General features: G+C 32.5%; 1 protein-coding gene across 4 annotated transcripts in view; it reads left to right on the forward strand.

The window, feature by feature from the left end:
* The window catches only part of LOC145277652 (vang-like protein 2), a 605,707-nt gene that overhangs the window by 416,314 nt on the left and 172,878 nt on the right, over window positions 1–16,515 (forward strand). The window lies entirely within an intron of this gene.

The raw sequence follows: 16,515 nt of genomic DNA on the forward strand, positions 1-16,515 counted from the left end.
TTCGATATTAAAATTTTAAAAATCGGTGGGTACCCGGGTGTTTTTGGGTGTGTGTGGCCGGTCGGGGTGGGGGCATTAATGAAAACCTAAGAATAAGCAAAGTAAAAAAAAAAACAGAAAAACGAACGTTACATGAAAAATGGCTTAAATAACACTGGTTCAATATTTAAATTTAAAAAATCGAAAAAAAAAAAAGACATCTCACACCACGATTCAAACCCAAAACGTTTAGATAATGACCCAACGCTCTAACCAACTGGGCTAACACGACGTACATGAAATTTAGTCAGTTCTTCAACTATTTAAACTAAATCAGGTCATGACGTCATCTGACGCATGCGTAGAACTGATCTCATCATGAGAGGACGGTTTTTGTTGATCCCCCCTCCCATCCCTGTAGAAAATTTGGGCGAAGGATGGAGCTTCAATATGATATCAAGTTTGTTAATTTTTGTTCTGCCTGTCGAAAGTTTTTAGTGGACACACAAACATACATACATATATACAAACATACATACACACATTTTTGCTTTTATATATATAGACTAGCAGGGGGTACCCAGCGTTGCCCAGGTGTTTGGAGGTGTGTGTGGTTTTGGGTAAATCAAAACTCGGGGGGAGGGGGTAAAATAAAAAAATAAAAAGTTTTGGTAGGTGAGTATGAGGATCGAACCCGAACCCTTGAGGCGTAGTTGGAAATTAAAGTGTGAAAAAAAAAAGCGTGCGACGTTAACCATTGGCCACAGCGAGATACTAACAGAAACACGTTTGAATTTATTTAATTACTTATATTTGACAGGTGCACGTTTTAAGGACTTAATGAGGTCAACTTTGACTGCGGGATAGTATTTCATTTACTGCGGGAACGCTTTTTTTAATTTTTATTTTCCCAAGATGTTGGTGAGGTCCAAATTGAATAGCAGTTGTTTGATATAAGGAAAATATTTCTACATTGATCAAAGCTGATTACTTTCGGACATTTCCGCCGATAGACAGAAAATACAGCCAGAATTAATGTCGCTTTTATTATAGGAGAAAGACTAATCCACATGTGGCGAGCGATAAATGTTGAATATTTATCTTCCCGAAGTCGAGCAAATTAAATAGACAGGCGAACTCCGTTGTTAACTCGGAGATATTATAATTTATATGTGATATAAAAAGTTTTAAGAAGTTGCGAACCGACCGACCGCTTCTCTGAAAAAAGCCTTTCTTGGACATACACAAAAAGCGAACATACATACACACATTTTCGCTTTTATATATACAGATGAACATTAAACTACATGACTTAAATATGTGCATAATAGCACTGTGAATCAATATTCTAGTGATCCTGACACCACACCTTACAAAAAAAGAAAAAAAAATCCACATTCGAATTTCTAACTCAAACATCAGTCTCCATTGTTAGAAATGTGTGTCCATTTAAAACAAAAGCTGTAATTAAGAGTAGTTAATCTCAAGCCATCTTTCCTAGAATTGTCAGCTGATATTCGCGTTCTCATATTTAATGTAAATAAGTTCTTGTTGAGCAGTCCTCTTAAACAATCAAACCCTACATAAGTTCCGCCATTAGCAATCATCAAGGTGGTATCTTACAGTCTACCTGACACTCATTAACCCTTATCCTTGAGTAGCCCTTGGGTCTCGGTTAGCTGTGATCCCCCATTTAGTAAAAAAAAAACATGTCCATTACGTATTAAATTTCATTATATTTTGCAAGCCTGTCTCTGCTTTATCATTATTTTCATGGCATGTGCTTGTCTGAGCTCTAATCTATGGTTCCCTCTTGCCTGAAAATCACTATGAATAATTTCCCCTACTCTTTAACTGTGCCTAAACCTAAACATAGATTCCATGAACAAAGCTTCTTTCTTAGAACTGCACGCCTGTGGAACTCTGTTCCGTTTTCCTGCTTTTCAAGTGACTACAATATGGTTGTCTTAAAGTCCAATGTGAACAAGTTCTTGATGAGCCATCTCCTTAAGTAATTCAATTTACCTAATTCCTACTACTAACGATTACTATTATATTGCTCCATTGATTACTGTACACTCATTAACCCTTATCCTCATGTGGCTGCCAGGCCTTGATAAGTGGTGACTCCTTTGTAAAAGAAAAAAAAAAAAAACAACTCTCTAGGAGACAAGACGCTCTAAACCAGGGTTCAGCAGATTACAGTCCATGGTTACAAGAGAAATCATGTGCAGGTTGCCAACATCATTAAGTGAAAGTGGCATAAATTAATGTTTTATCTGGCCCATGAGTGGAATAAAAAATTGAAATAAACAGGAAATAAATAAAAAATTATTATCAGAATTATTGCACCTACTGGTGTAATAGCGAAAAAAACTTTAAAAAATACTCATAACTGTATTTAAAATACAAATTATTTACTTTTAAATATTTGGATGAAAAAAGTTTACTTTGTAAACTAATATTAAAAAGACTATTGTTACTGTTTTTTGAATCACATTAATAAAATTTGTGAATATATTTGAAATTTCATTATTTGACAAATTTTATAATAAATTAGTTGTATCAACCAATATTATATATACTTGAAATTGGTTTTGCTTTTTTATTCTTTAAACTTTGGAAGTAACTCTGTATGGGTGTATGCAGTTATCTCACCTTCTTTGAAGATGGCAGCCATTTGAAAATAATTCTAATCCAGGAAAAATATTTTCTGGAGGCATTAAAACAAATTCTTTGGTTCTTCTTCGTTATAACAGTGGAATCCGACAAATTGTCGAAATCGAAAAATTGAGTTTGCATTAAAAACCAATGTTATCTACTTAATTGTTGTCACAATTAGTTAAATATTATTGCATTATTTCATAAAACATGTACTTAGACAAATAGATGATTGCGTAACATCCACCATTAATTGTAACAAGACTGACCGAGTTATTTCCCCTGACTTGACTTTAATTATGTATAGACTTGGAAGTTATTTTGAAAACTATTTTCATTGATAATTAATTTTCGATCTTATCGTTTTTCATAATTTTTTAATATGTTACTAAATTCAACATCAGAATTAAGTAGATACCATTGGTTTTACCTGAAATTCAATATTTCGATTTTCGAATTTTGCTATTACACCAAAGAAGCGTCTATTCTTATTATTAACAAACTGCAATAATCCATTATAAAAACTGAGAAGTTATAATTAAATATTGATTTTGTAGGAAGAAAGCTATCAAAGACAAAGGAATGATAGTGACTTTATATTAGAGTTACACAATTTTCAATAAAGAATGTGCAATTTTTGATAAATGTTTATGTGATAACTTTAAAGATAGTTTTCAAAGATTAAATGGCTCTTTCAAAAATAAATTTAGCAACCTTTAGTCTTGACTAACTTTTTCACTACTATGTAGGCACATAAAATATTTTCTTATAATTCTCTATAATTAGTCATCGATAATATAATAAAACTACTATTAACATGTTGAGGAAATTAAATTAAGTGAACTGGATTTTCGACTTTGGATTTACACAGGTTTCATTCTAAAACATGAATAATTGATTTTGAATAGACGTTTTATTTGCTTTATCGTTAGTCGACGTTATGGGGAAGAAAAAATTGTTTTGATTTAACTTTTTGGCAAATAAAATTACTCTTGCTTTGTTTATTTTTGAAGGGAAGCCATCTTTTCTGCCACAAATGTCAATTACAGAAAGAAATGTTTGCTATCGGCATTAAATTTTGCTATTATTACGAAATATATATTTTTGCGTTTATTACTACTAAATAACTGTTTAAAAAAATTCACCCTTTTACTCAGATAAAACCTCCCATAGAAAGAAATAAGTAATGACTGAATCTTAATTTTTGACTGGTTAAGTGACAAGAAAATGTATTGTTTCATGTGTGTTGGGTACAAAGAGGGGGGAGAAAACTAAAGATCTTTTGAATTCAACGCAAGTGTTTTACATAGCACACAAGAATCTGTCCTGAAATGATTAGAAATTATAATATGAACATAGTTTGCAATCTACCCTGATGCGGTTGACCTTTCTTTCATTTTAAATCATTTTGAGAGTGATGATTCCTAACTTCAAGGAAAATATCCTCTCCTCTCATCCCCTTAAAACACTCACTGTCTTAATTTCTATCATGTCATTGACATCGTTTATTTTGAAATGCAGTTACCTTTTCAGGAGGAACAAAATGCTTTGGACAAAAAACGAACAAACAAAAAAAATCTTTCAAAATAATCTTTTGCATTTACTTTTGCCAATCATAGCGAATAATTTTTTTTTTAATTCACTGTTTTCGCTCAAAATTTCTATTGCACTTTTATCCTATAATTTTACTCTCACCCTAATACTATTTTATAACTCTTTCTCTTTCTCCTTCTATTTTTCTCTCTTTGGTCTCTCTTGCTCCATATGGGTCCTTTTTCTCAGCCATCTTCCCCAACGTCTTTTTGATTATTTGTTAATTGGTGCTGAAATGTGTCACTCTGTTTGAATCCTGTCTTTCTCTGCATTCATCAATATATAAGTCTGCTTTTTTCAGTTTATTCTAGAAATACATACATTTTTTACTGTGCTATTTAGAGATTTTTTCACTCCAATACTTTGCACTCCCACCTCACACACTATCCTTTCCATAATAACTATTCCTCCTTTCCTTTCTTCTTTTTTTTTTTCTCTCAACTTGCTTTGATTTATATATTTTGGATGTGAATGGGGAGGCTCTTTCATACTTAGCAAACATACTTTTCTCTGGCATAAGAGCATAGTTAATCTTGTAAGGTTTTACATCTTTAAAACTATCACATATCAATAAACTGATTAAACTCCTGAGATTATTAAAAGAAATGGTGCATATTTGATAGTTGTCATGGAGCACGAAACTTAACACATTTTACTTACATCTATAATATAAATCTCACCTGTCTGTTTAAATGTATGTGTATATATGTTTGCATGTCTGCCTAAAACTTTCAACAGAGGTGACGAATTTTCACGAGATTGGTATTATTTTGAAGCTCGACGACTCGAACGACAAATATAAAAAAATTTGGCCAAAGATATTAACTCCTTCATCCTCAACTTTTTACAAGGAGGGGTCGATTTTTTGCAAACCATTTTTGCAAGTCATCGTATCAGTTCGATTGACTTTGCCTAATTTTAACGTTCTGAACTTCCGGTCGCGTCATGGGGTAGGGGTAAGACATCAAATTTTCTTTCACTTTTCTTTTCCACTTTTGTGTTACAGGTTTGAGCCTACATGCCTACTACCACTTTTTTTTTTTTTTTTGCTCAACACACACCTCCACACACCTGGGCAACGTCGGGCACCCAGACTAGTTATTTATAAGTAAGGATGAAGATGAATACGTTATTGGGTGTAAAAGGAATCCTTTTGGTTAGATGTGTCAAAAACTAGCCAACGATAAATGTTATATGGTAAGATTCCAACCCAGAAAACAATTCTTTTCCCTTTGTCAGAGGCATCCCTTTTGGAATGTGAGAACTAAAGGATAAAATAAGGGAAGCAAGAGTTACAATATTACCAAACGTAAACTCCAGCTCCACTTTCTACTCTTCATAATTTGAACTGGCTTAGCCAATTCCATAGTATAGGTCAGTATCCCTTATACATTGTGCACCCGTCTCTCCATTTTCACAAGGGAATTTACTAACTCTACAGGATATAATGAATAGGATAAGTTGGAAGATTACACCGTTGGTATCATTTTGCTAATCAAACATCTCTGTGGCAGCTGATGCTATTTGGGTGAGTCTATCCCCGAAAAGGGGTGGGGATGAGTTGGAATCCTTTCAGTTGTCATCCTTTGATCCTATGCCCTCTACCCCATTACCTATTTTGACACTCAAGCTTCACCCACACCAATGTCCGGGGGGGGGGCAAATTGTTGGCACGTATTGAAAAGCGCCAAAGTGATGTCATTCAGGTTGTCGTTTTTCTCTTTCTTATTTCAAAATAGAAATCGGATATATAATTTGTTCATTAACAGTCAACTGTTTTGCCATAGCACAGCTCTTAAGTGCGGCTAGAAATAAATACCACTTCAAAGTCAAAATCTAGCCAACGATAAGTCTTAGGTGAATAGATTCCGACCAGCAATTCTTCCCCCTATGTCAGAAACATTAATTAAATAATCAGTTTATTGATGTGATAGTATTATTAGGTTGGTGCAAAAGTAATGTAGTTTTTTGACGTTAACTATATATAATATATATATATATATATATATATATATATATATATATATATATATATATATACACTAGCAAAAGTACCCGTCGTTGACTGGGTTCAAAAACAGCCTACAGAAAATGGACTCTGACTTATGTAAGTATGATAGCTCATGAAAAGGAAGGGTTATAAAGAGATAGCTTCGAATTTGGGGGTATCAAGACCAAAGCAAAATATGATGAAAGTAAAAATAAAATAGATAAACCCCATAATTTATTATACCATACCTGTTCACACTGAAACGCTTATCACAATATTCTGTGGATCTATATTAAAAAACTTTGTTAAACTTTGTGACATATTTCCATTCTATGGAGGTCAGGCGCAAACGAACACCCCATAATTTTATTATACCATATTTCTTCAAACTGAAACATAATTATCAAAGTATACTTACGCAGATAGATATGAAAAGTCTTTATTAAAGTCTGTGCCTATTTCCATTCTATGGAGGCCAGGCGCGAACGCAGACCCCACAATTTTATACCATCCCTATTTAAGTTAAAACATACTTATCAAAGTATTCTTATGTACATCTATATCAAAAACACTTGCAAACGTTTTTTTTTTTTAATTTTTTAATTTATTTCCATACTTTGTGGACCAGGCGCGAACGCAGACCCCACAATTTTAATGAACCACCGTTCTGCCAGATCAAACATACCCATTCCTGTGTCTCGATACATCTTCTATCATTATATGTAATCAGTTTTTTAAAATAGTCAACCATATAGGAGTCTATTCGTGACCAGACACACACACACAGACATTCAGCTTTATATTATATATATATATATATATATATATATATATATAAACGACATTTTTGTACCAATCTAATAGACAAAATAAATTTTTTACATGATTAAGTATGAGCTTATATATGCTTATATATTCACAATTATTAATAATTTATGATGCTTTCTTTGTTTAGGGAGAACTATGCATTGATGCTAAGTGGTAGCCAGAGAGCTCGACCAATGTAGTAGTCATCTACAAACAGTTGTTTCACTATATTATGACACTTCATTTTGACTAGATACAATATATGTGTGGAAACGGATGAAGAGAGACGGATGAGAAAAAACAAAACAATGCAATCAAATTAACTGTTAAGATTTGTTATATATGTTTTCAAAAGACTTCATTAGAAAATGAATGAAAACGTTATTTTAGTTGTTTTTAGAAAGAAATGGCCTAGGCATGAGAGATAAAGGAAAGAAGAAACGGGACATGGATAGGAAACTGAGGAAAATGGGGGGAGATTAAGTGTTACTTTTAAATCTACAAGTTGGTATCCCAGACTAATTTTTATTTTTAGTTATATTGAAAATCGGCTAATGTTGGCACATAGATCTCTAGAAAATATAAGCATGTAGTATGAAGATATATATATATATATATATATATATATATATATATATATATATATATATTAAGTAATGTGATTTATAATTTAAAATTTAAAAAATTTTTAAAAATTTAAAAATCAAATTTTAATTAAATTAAAAATCAGTTTCATAAGAAGGAACAACAACAAAATCAATTATCTGTACGATCGTTTCGGAAATCCGTGCTTTTTATTGTGGTATACATGAAGTTATCTAGAACAATTATATATAGTTTTTTGGTAAGCAAGGTCTCCTCATCAGCAAATTTAGGAGGGTTTTTATTGAATTTAAAAGACACCATAAATAAACCTAGCATTAAAAGTAAGGCAGATGAATCTGAAAAAATTGAAACAATAGGTTTGGATTTAAAATTTATAAGAAAATTAATATGGGTTAGAGATAGAAATAAGTAGAGAAAAATATATATTATTGAATTTACATAATAAATTTGATTTAAAAATATATAGAGATAGTTACCTTTTAATTTTTCTTTTTTGAAATCAGGAACTGTGTTTAAAGTAGTCATTTAGATGTTTGCTATAGCTTTTTATTTTATTGAATGATGAATTTTAAAAGGGCGACGCTCGTGCAATAAATTGTTTCCGTTAGCGTATTTTTGATTTAAAGACGCTACAGTTAATATATATAGAGAGAATATTACTATTACAAGTTTTTTAAGGGGAGATAATTGTCATGTGTTCTTGACTTTATTTATTATTTGTTTTATGGGTCTAAGGGAGGTAATTGGTCTAACTTAATTTATTAAAAAAAAATATATATATATATAATAATAATTGTAATCTATTTTTACTAATAAGTAATTTTTAATGATTTAAGGTGGTTTATATTTATTAAATTTAAACCAACGTTTATGACTACATGTCAGAAGCTCCTGTCTTGAATTTAATAGTTTGGTTGTATATATATACTTCAGAATAAAATTCTCACAATCAACTGGTATGGAAACCTGTGATTATAAGTTTTACAAGCAGTAATATGCAGTAATATTCTATAAGTACTATCCCACTTAAATAAGAATTGCTCGATATACAATATAATATTTCAAATGTATTCTTTGTCTTACATAGAATAATAAAAAAAATTTTGATTTGAAATTCAAACATTTCGTCATAAATTTTTAAATTCATTGAACGACTAAAATTTTATATATATATCGTGTGTGCTTCTAGATAAGTGGGTGGTGGTTGAACAATGAATCCATTTTTATCATAATTCAACATTTCAAACGTTCTGCATTCTTTGTTTCGAATGAATTAGTGTGGTGAAGGAAAAACGGGAGAATTGCTGATTTCTGGATCTGAATCTATCCATCTAACACTTATTGTTCGCTAGTTTTTGACCTTGAAGTTTTTTCTTTCTTTCTTGGTTCCTTACATCAAACGGCTTTATGCTTTGTCTGGAGTGACTTCAAAAAGAAAAGAAGGAAAACAAAAACACCTTCCAAAAAATAATAATTCACACATCTTTGTCTCCATTTGCCATAAAAATGGTCTGATACTTGTATTTTGTTTGACCGCAGATATTATCTGATGAATATTTCCCATGATGCCTCAAGACTAAATTTTCATCAGAACGGCAGGTGTCTTCATTAGAAAAAAAAACAAGAAAAAAAAAAACATAGATGTCCTCTTGGTTTGAGTATTGTACAAATATATTTGTATCTGTTCATGCTGATCAGAGGATGAAGAAGGGAGAAAAAAAAGTCCTTGGTGACGCCATCAGTGCTATAAATTCTATCACAGCTTGCAGTCGGTTCAAATTCCTTTTCTCTGATTCACCTCCTTAGTCTCATTGTTGTTTCCCTTGGGCACATTTCTGGTGGAATCCTAGCTAATAGAGCCTCCTCGTCTCTTTACTCTCTGACAATATGCTCTTCAGAAGATAATGGTTTTAATATGATTCTCAAGGATTACTAAAGGAAAATTTCTTACAGCATATGCAATAAATATCTCTCTATCTATCCACGTACCTCTTCCCAAACAGATGTAGGTGAGAGAGAAAGAGACAGTTGTCATACTTGCTGCCTTTTGTCATTTCCGAGGTGTTGCCTCCAGCCACCATTGGAAAATGTTATTTGGTGCACAGTCTGAGTATAAACCAACAGACTTATTTTAGTCATATTCTTTAAAAAAAAAAAAAAAAAAAAAAAAAAAAAAATGATTATTTGCCGGGTCTTTTTTTTTTTTTTTTTTTTTGAAGCAGTTTAAACTTTGGCATTAATGCAGTAAAAGTACAGAAAAGTTAATACTCAAGAACTTGTAATCTTTAAAACAGATTGTGGAAACCTGCCTAGTTTCAACATGTAGAATCAATTTATAAGACTTTTTGCGCAGTAAAAAGTCTTACAAATTGTTTCTTACACATTAGAATTAGAAAAGTTCAGTAAGGAATTACATTCTAATACTTTTGATATATATTAAGAGTTTTCAAGTGTTAACTATTCTCTACCATTTGTCATTAATACTATTGGAAACAATTGTACGTTTAGAATCATTATTTATAAATTTAATCAAAATCCATTACATCGTTTTGATTCTCGAAATTGCATAAAATTTCATGCTTAAATTCAAGGGATCTCAAGAAGGAATTTAAATTCTTGGAGCCTCACATTGTTAGAGTATTATGATTAGGGATAAAATTTAATCTGAAATATTATGACCTGTGAGACACCATATTACGCCCCCAAAATCCTTCAAAATTAAAAACTGAAATTTGGGGAATATTTATTAATTGATGTCTAATATGTATTGTTAAAATTTAACAAAAATATTGGAGATATTTGAATTCTCACAAAGGGATTTTATCCCCTTTGTCTAAAACTAAATCAAATTAAATATAGCTCATAATATAGCTCACAACCTTATAATGTGTTTTAAAGCTGAATAATGATCAATTATATTCCCTATATAGAAATATAAAACAAATGTATTAATCTTATGTCCATACTGATTCCAAATTTCAACTAGAACCCAAGATAAAAAAATATATACCATGAATCGGTTAGGTTAACAACTAACTTTAAATTCAGTTTTCAGGATTTTAGTTAAACATTTCATGTAAAATTATGCAAAATTGACTGGGATGACGTGGCCCCTATTTCTCCCAGAAATAACTATTTAAAAAAATTAAAAAAAATTGATGCTTCACTTAGTTAACTAAATATCCCTCGTCTCATCCCAAGAGGTCTTTATCCTTCTTCACCGCTCAAGAGAACAATGTAACAATTCTACCAAGGTATTTCTCTTTTGCATGACTGCACACTAAGCAAACCTCCTAAATGTGTGCCTCATCAGTGGATGGGGGTAATTTCGTATCGCAGATTCCATGAACAAAGCTTCTTTCTTAGAACTGCACGCCTGTGGAACTCTCTTCCATTTGCCTGTTTCCCACCTGACTACAACTTGGATGTCTTCAAGTCCTACATAAACAAATTCCTGATAAACCGCCCCCTTAAGTAATCCAATTTATCAAATCTCCATTACTAACGGTTGCTACGATATTATCCCATTGATTGCTGTACACGCAATAACCCTTATTCTTGAGTGGCCTCCGGGCCTTGATAAGTTGTGACTCACATGTAAAAAAAAGGGAGTAGTACCATTTGGGCATAAATGCTGGTGAGAAAGTTACCAATTCATAAGTTCCACCAGAAATGCATAAATAGCTGAGAGATTTGTGAAATGTTCAGTTAATTACAAATTACAAATAATTGAAATTATTTTTATTTTAAGTTTTGTTAGCTCTATTTTTTTTTTTTTCTGTCATAACAATTTTCATTAAAAAAAAAGTCCATTTACAAAATATTTGAAAATTTGTTAAAAAAAATGTTACTTAGATTGAGATTTTGACAGGGAAATTGACTTATTTAAGAGTGCATGATTTTAAGAAGCTAATTTTGAATTTAACTATTAATGTTGTATTTAACTATTAAGGAAGAGGTTCTTTAACTTTTTAAAATTTGATAGCTAGCGTGAGTTATGTATGTACATGTATAAAGGCAGATTTATTAAGTTTTTTTTTATTTATTTAAATTAATTTATGAGGATTTTTTTTCCAAATCTATTTGGTATTCAAATTAATCAGTATATTGTTTTAGAAACAAGTGAAGCATGCATAGTCCCCCGTGAGTGCACAGTGAACGAGACATAAAAAAATGACTAAGTCCCACACCCACACCCCATTTAGCCCAAAAAAGTCCCCAGGGGACGTCAAATCCTGGTGAAAATGAACAAGCGGTGCAGTTTTAGGCTTTAACATATGTAAATTTGAGTTCTGCGTTATGCAAAAAAAGAAATGACTAAGTCCATCATTTGCCCCCCCCCACACCTCCTATTTAGCCCCAAAAGTCCCCAAGGCATTAACACATTTAATTTTAAGTTCAGCACCATGCAAAACTGCTAAATAGACATACATAGAAAATTTTGGACAAATATAGTAAAATAGTCCCCCAAAATAGTGTTTTTATTAGCCCTAAAAGAGCCCCTGGGACACACCCAAGAGTTATCGCAAAGTATAGACAAACAAAATTATATAGAAATCAGTTAGTTACAACATTTCAGAAAAATTTTAAAAAAACCAAGGCATCAATTTTTTTTAATAAGCACAAAAGTGTTAACGTTAGTCATTTTAACCCGAAAGGCATCCCTAAGGAGGGGGGGGGCAACTGGAGTTTTCCCGGAAAATCCATTCTATTACTTGTTTACTCATATCATGTTTAATGTTTGTGCAAAATTTTAAAAAATTCCAATTCGTAGTTATTGAGAAAAGTGTGAACAGACGAACGGACAAGGGTGAATTTACAGGTCCACCCTCCTTTTGTTGGGGGACCAAAAAACTTATTAAACATTTCCCTTAATGAAAATTTGTCGCCATACACACGCACGCACACACACTGAATGGAAGATAAAAGGTACTTTCAGTTCAGTATATTGTCATACATTTGTATACATATGTCTATATGAAAGAAAAATTGAATGTCACTAAACAAATTTAGTTGTGTGTGTGTGTGTGTGTGCGTGTGCGTGTGTGCGTGCGTGCACGTGCACACACACACAATCAGTTAACTTGTAGGGGTGCACTTTGGGGAATGTTGCTTTAATTTTCTACATTCTTTATCAAATGTAGCATGAAATGCCCCGGTTCATTCAGTGGATCTTGGATGGTTCATCGCGATTCCCAAGAGCATTACTCTGGCAGGATGGTTTGGAAGGGTTGGCATGCTCTCCCCCTCAACCTCCTCGAAAAACAATCAGATTAAACATTCCGTGGCATCATCATTGTCCAATGACCCATCTAAAGAGCGAAGATTTCTCATTCATTGGTGTCACTTGCCCCTCAGGCGACATAATATCATCAGATATAACCCTTCTCTTGCATATCCCCACCCTGAAAATAATATCATCAGACTCCCCTCTGACCCCTCTCCTACTTGTCTGTCTCTTTCCAGTTGGATTGAACTGACCTTTAACTTCAGTCACATTTGTTTGTGAGATTATTGTTGGCTCTACTCAATATTCGGTAAATAAATGCCTCTAGTGTTCTTGGTTACATTCAATAATCAGTTGACGTCGTCCTCTTGAGTAATGTTCTTTGTCTCTAGTGTATGGAAGCAGAGATGACGAAAAGGTGAAGGAAGAACAGCATCAGCTCTTAAATACTTCATCATGCCTAATTGACCAGACTAAGGAAAACATTCTTGTTGAGATTTCCCACCTGCTTCCATCTGTGCCTTTCGAAAAAAAAAAAAAAGTCTTGATGTGTTATCTTAATTTTTGTTGTGTTTAACTATTTGGTTCTTTCCTTAATAGTATCTTCATTCATCAAAGATATCAGTTATGCGTTTTTTGATCAAAATACGCTTCTTCTTTTTTTTAATAAGAAAGAAAAAAAAAAAAAAAAAAAAACCCTGATTTCTTCCAAGTCATGCTGGGGCCTTACCTCCTTTTTTGGCTATTTTGCTGAATTTTCTTTCTTCCTCTCTTTTTTTTTCCCTCTCCATTGTGCCTTACCTCCCTTTTCCTTCTTTGGATAGTTCTCTCTGAAAACTGAAAATGCTAATTTTGCCGTGAAGTTAACATTTCAAACGATTCATGAAAGAAGTAGAGGAGTTAGATAACTTTTCTCCCATCAAAAAATGACTTCCTGTATCCTTCCCTCCACATGTGCACTTGGTAATTTTGAATTTCTCTGTTGAAACTGATTGGCAGTTGTTTAGAGAAAAAATGATTTTGAGCTGCCTTCTAAACACACGCACGCACGCACGCAGGAGGGGCATCTTGATTTTTTTTTTTCTTTTTAGCATTGACTACTCGCATCTCTGATCTATATATAACTTGAGTTCCTTCAGCTATAATCGAAACCGAAACTTATGAAGAATTATTGGTAAAATTATTTATAAAAAAATAGATGACTTGAGTGCCATCAGCTATTATATAATCAAAACCGAAACCAAAACTTATGAAGAAAGAATTATTTGTAAAGAAATGGATGACACTCTGAAGAAAAAAATGCAAGCGTGACACACAAAATAACACACGCTATCGTCTCTCTCTCTCTCTCTCTCTCTCTCTCATATATATATATATATATATATATATATATATAAACTACTTCATTTACTCACATAAAATTAATATATGAAAGTATAGATTTATGCGTAAACTTTAAGTATTTACTTCAAAAGTGCTCAATATGTAGGTAGAGCTAGTTAGTAATTTATAATATATATATATATATATATATATATATATATATATATATATATATATATATAAGAGAGAGATATATGTATGGATATATCTAAAAATATTATTTCAAACGCGAGACTGTCTGATCGACCAATGGACAGATATGCGGACTTATCTATAATTGGTATTGGGACGATTAATTAGAATCGGAAAAATTGTGCCTGTTTTTATGTCAAAATGATTCTTTTAATCGATTTTTTTTTTTTTTAACTTAATTTTTCATTGTTATTTTTAATGATAAAATGATAGATATTTAATGATATCAAACTACCAGTAAAATTAAAATCTATTGGGCGAAAATATATTCTCATAGTACATGAATTTTTTATGGTAATCCAAAAATAATAAAAATACAACTCTATATAACTAAATATTTAGAACGTTTAAAAGAATCTGAATTTAGAACAGAATCGGGAATTGTATCGAAATCAGGGAAAATATTTGAATCGTCCCAGGGAAAGATGGAGGTGATTCTATGTCTGCTGTTTCTATGTGAATATCTTTTTAAATCTCAATCCCTTAGATCTCCGGATTTACACACTTGTCATTTCTTACAATTTTCTTGTAAACTGCCCCGCTTCTCTATTCATGAAGGTTTGCATTGGATTAGTTAAACTAACAGAGCCCTGCACACATCTACTGTCGCCTCCTCAATCCCTACTACAAAACATCCTCCTCTAACTCCTATCCAAACAGACCACTTCCACCGTTACATCACGCCAGTAATACCGGCCATTTAAACCGATTAAAACCGTTTTTATTCATCTTTGGTCTAACATCTCTCTCTCTCTCTCTCTCTCTCTCTCTCTCTCTCTCTCTCTCTCTCTCTCTCTCTCTTTTAGTTTCTTTTCTCAACAAATTGAAAAGCTTTGTTCATTGTTTGCAGAGAGTCAATGCCTTCATGTTCAAAGGCAGGTTTTCATAATATGTATTTTTATTTTGTTTGTTTAATTTTTGTTTGTGAGACTTACTTTTTATTTTCTCTTCCTCGCCCACCTTCATTTCTTCATCTAGAATAAACTCACAGATTTATATTATACTAGCGGAGGTTCCCAGCGTTGCCCGGAGGTGTAGAGTAAGGAACCCGGGAGGGGGGGGGGGGTAAAAAGTGGTAGTAGTGGGGGAGGAGAATCAAAACAAAAGTAGGCAGTTTGGGTGGGGAGGGATAAAAAAAAGTGGTAGTAGGCAGGGGCAAGCTCGAACCCGTAATGCGAAGGAGGAAAAAAGAAAATGTAACGTTTTGGTCAATGCGTCCATGGCGCAAGCAGAAGTCGAGAGCGTTGAAATTAAGCATAGTCAATCCAATAGAAACGATGACTTGCAAAAATGTTGACGAAAAAAAAAAAAACGACCCCTCCTTGTACAAAGCTGCCCAGTCGAGAGTGAAGGAATGAATGTTTTTGGCCAATTTTTTTCATATTTGTTGTCCAAAGGATCGAGCTTGAAAACAATACAGGTCCCGTGAGGATCCGTTGCGTGTGTCGAAAGTTTTTGCTAGACACACACGCACATTTTGCCTTTTATGTATTAGATTTGTGGTGTCGCTATTGAAGGATGCAATCGAAAACAAAGCTTGATACCAAGATAAAACAATTTTTATTGAGCAGAATTTTCCTAAGAAAATGTACACATTAGAATATCAGATTTATGAAATTTTTTTTTATAGCAATGCACATGGTAGTCATTTTTTAATATCATGGGTGCCGACATATTAGATAAGAATTTTCTTAGATAAACATAAATAAATGGGGAAACATAAATAAATGGGGAAACATAAATAAATGGGGAAACATAAATAAATGGGGAAACATGAATAAATGGGGAAACATAAATAAATGGGGAAACATGAATAAATGGGGAAACATGAATAAATGGGGAAACATGAATAAATGGGGAAACATGAATAAATGGGGAAACATAAATAAATGGGGAAACATGAATAAATGGGGAAACATGAATAAATGGGGAAACATGAATAAATGGGGAAACATAAATAAATGGGGAAACATGAATAAATGGGGAAACATGAATAAATGGGGAAACATAAATAAATGGGGAAACATGAATAAATGGGGAAACATGAATAAATGGGGAAACATGAATAAATGGGGAA

Source organism: Euprymna scolopes, chromosome 6 (genome assembly GCF_053919585.1).
Source record: "Euprymna scolopes isolate OS-2025 chromosome 6, ASM5391958v1, whole genome shotgun sequence".
Lineage (NCBI taxonomy): Eukaryota > Metazoa > Mollusca > Cephalopoda > Sepiida > Sepiolidae > Euprymna > Euprymna scolopes.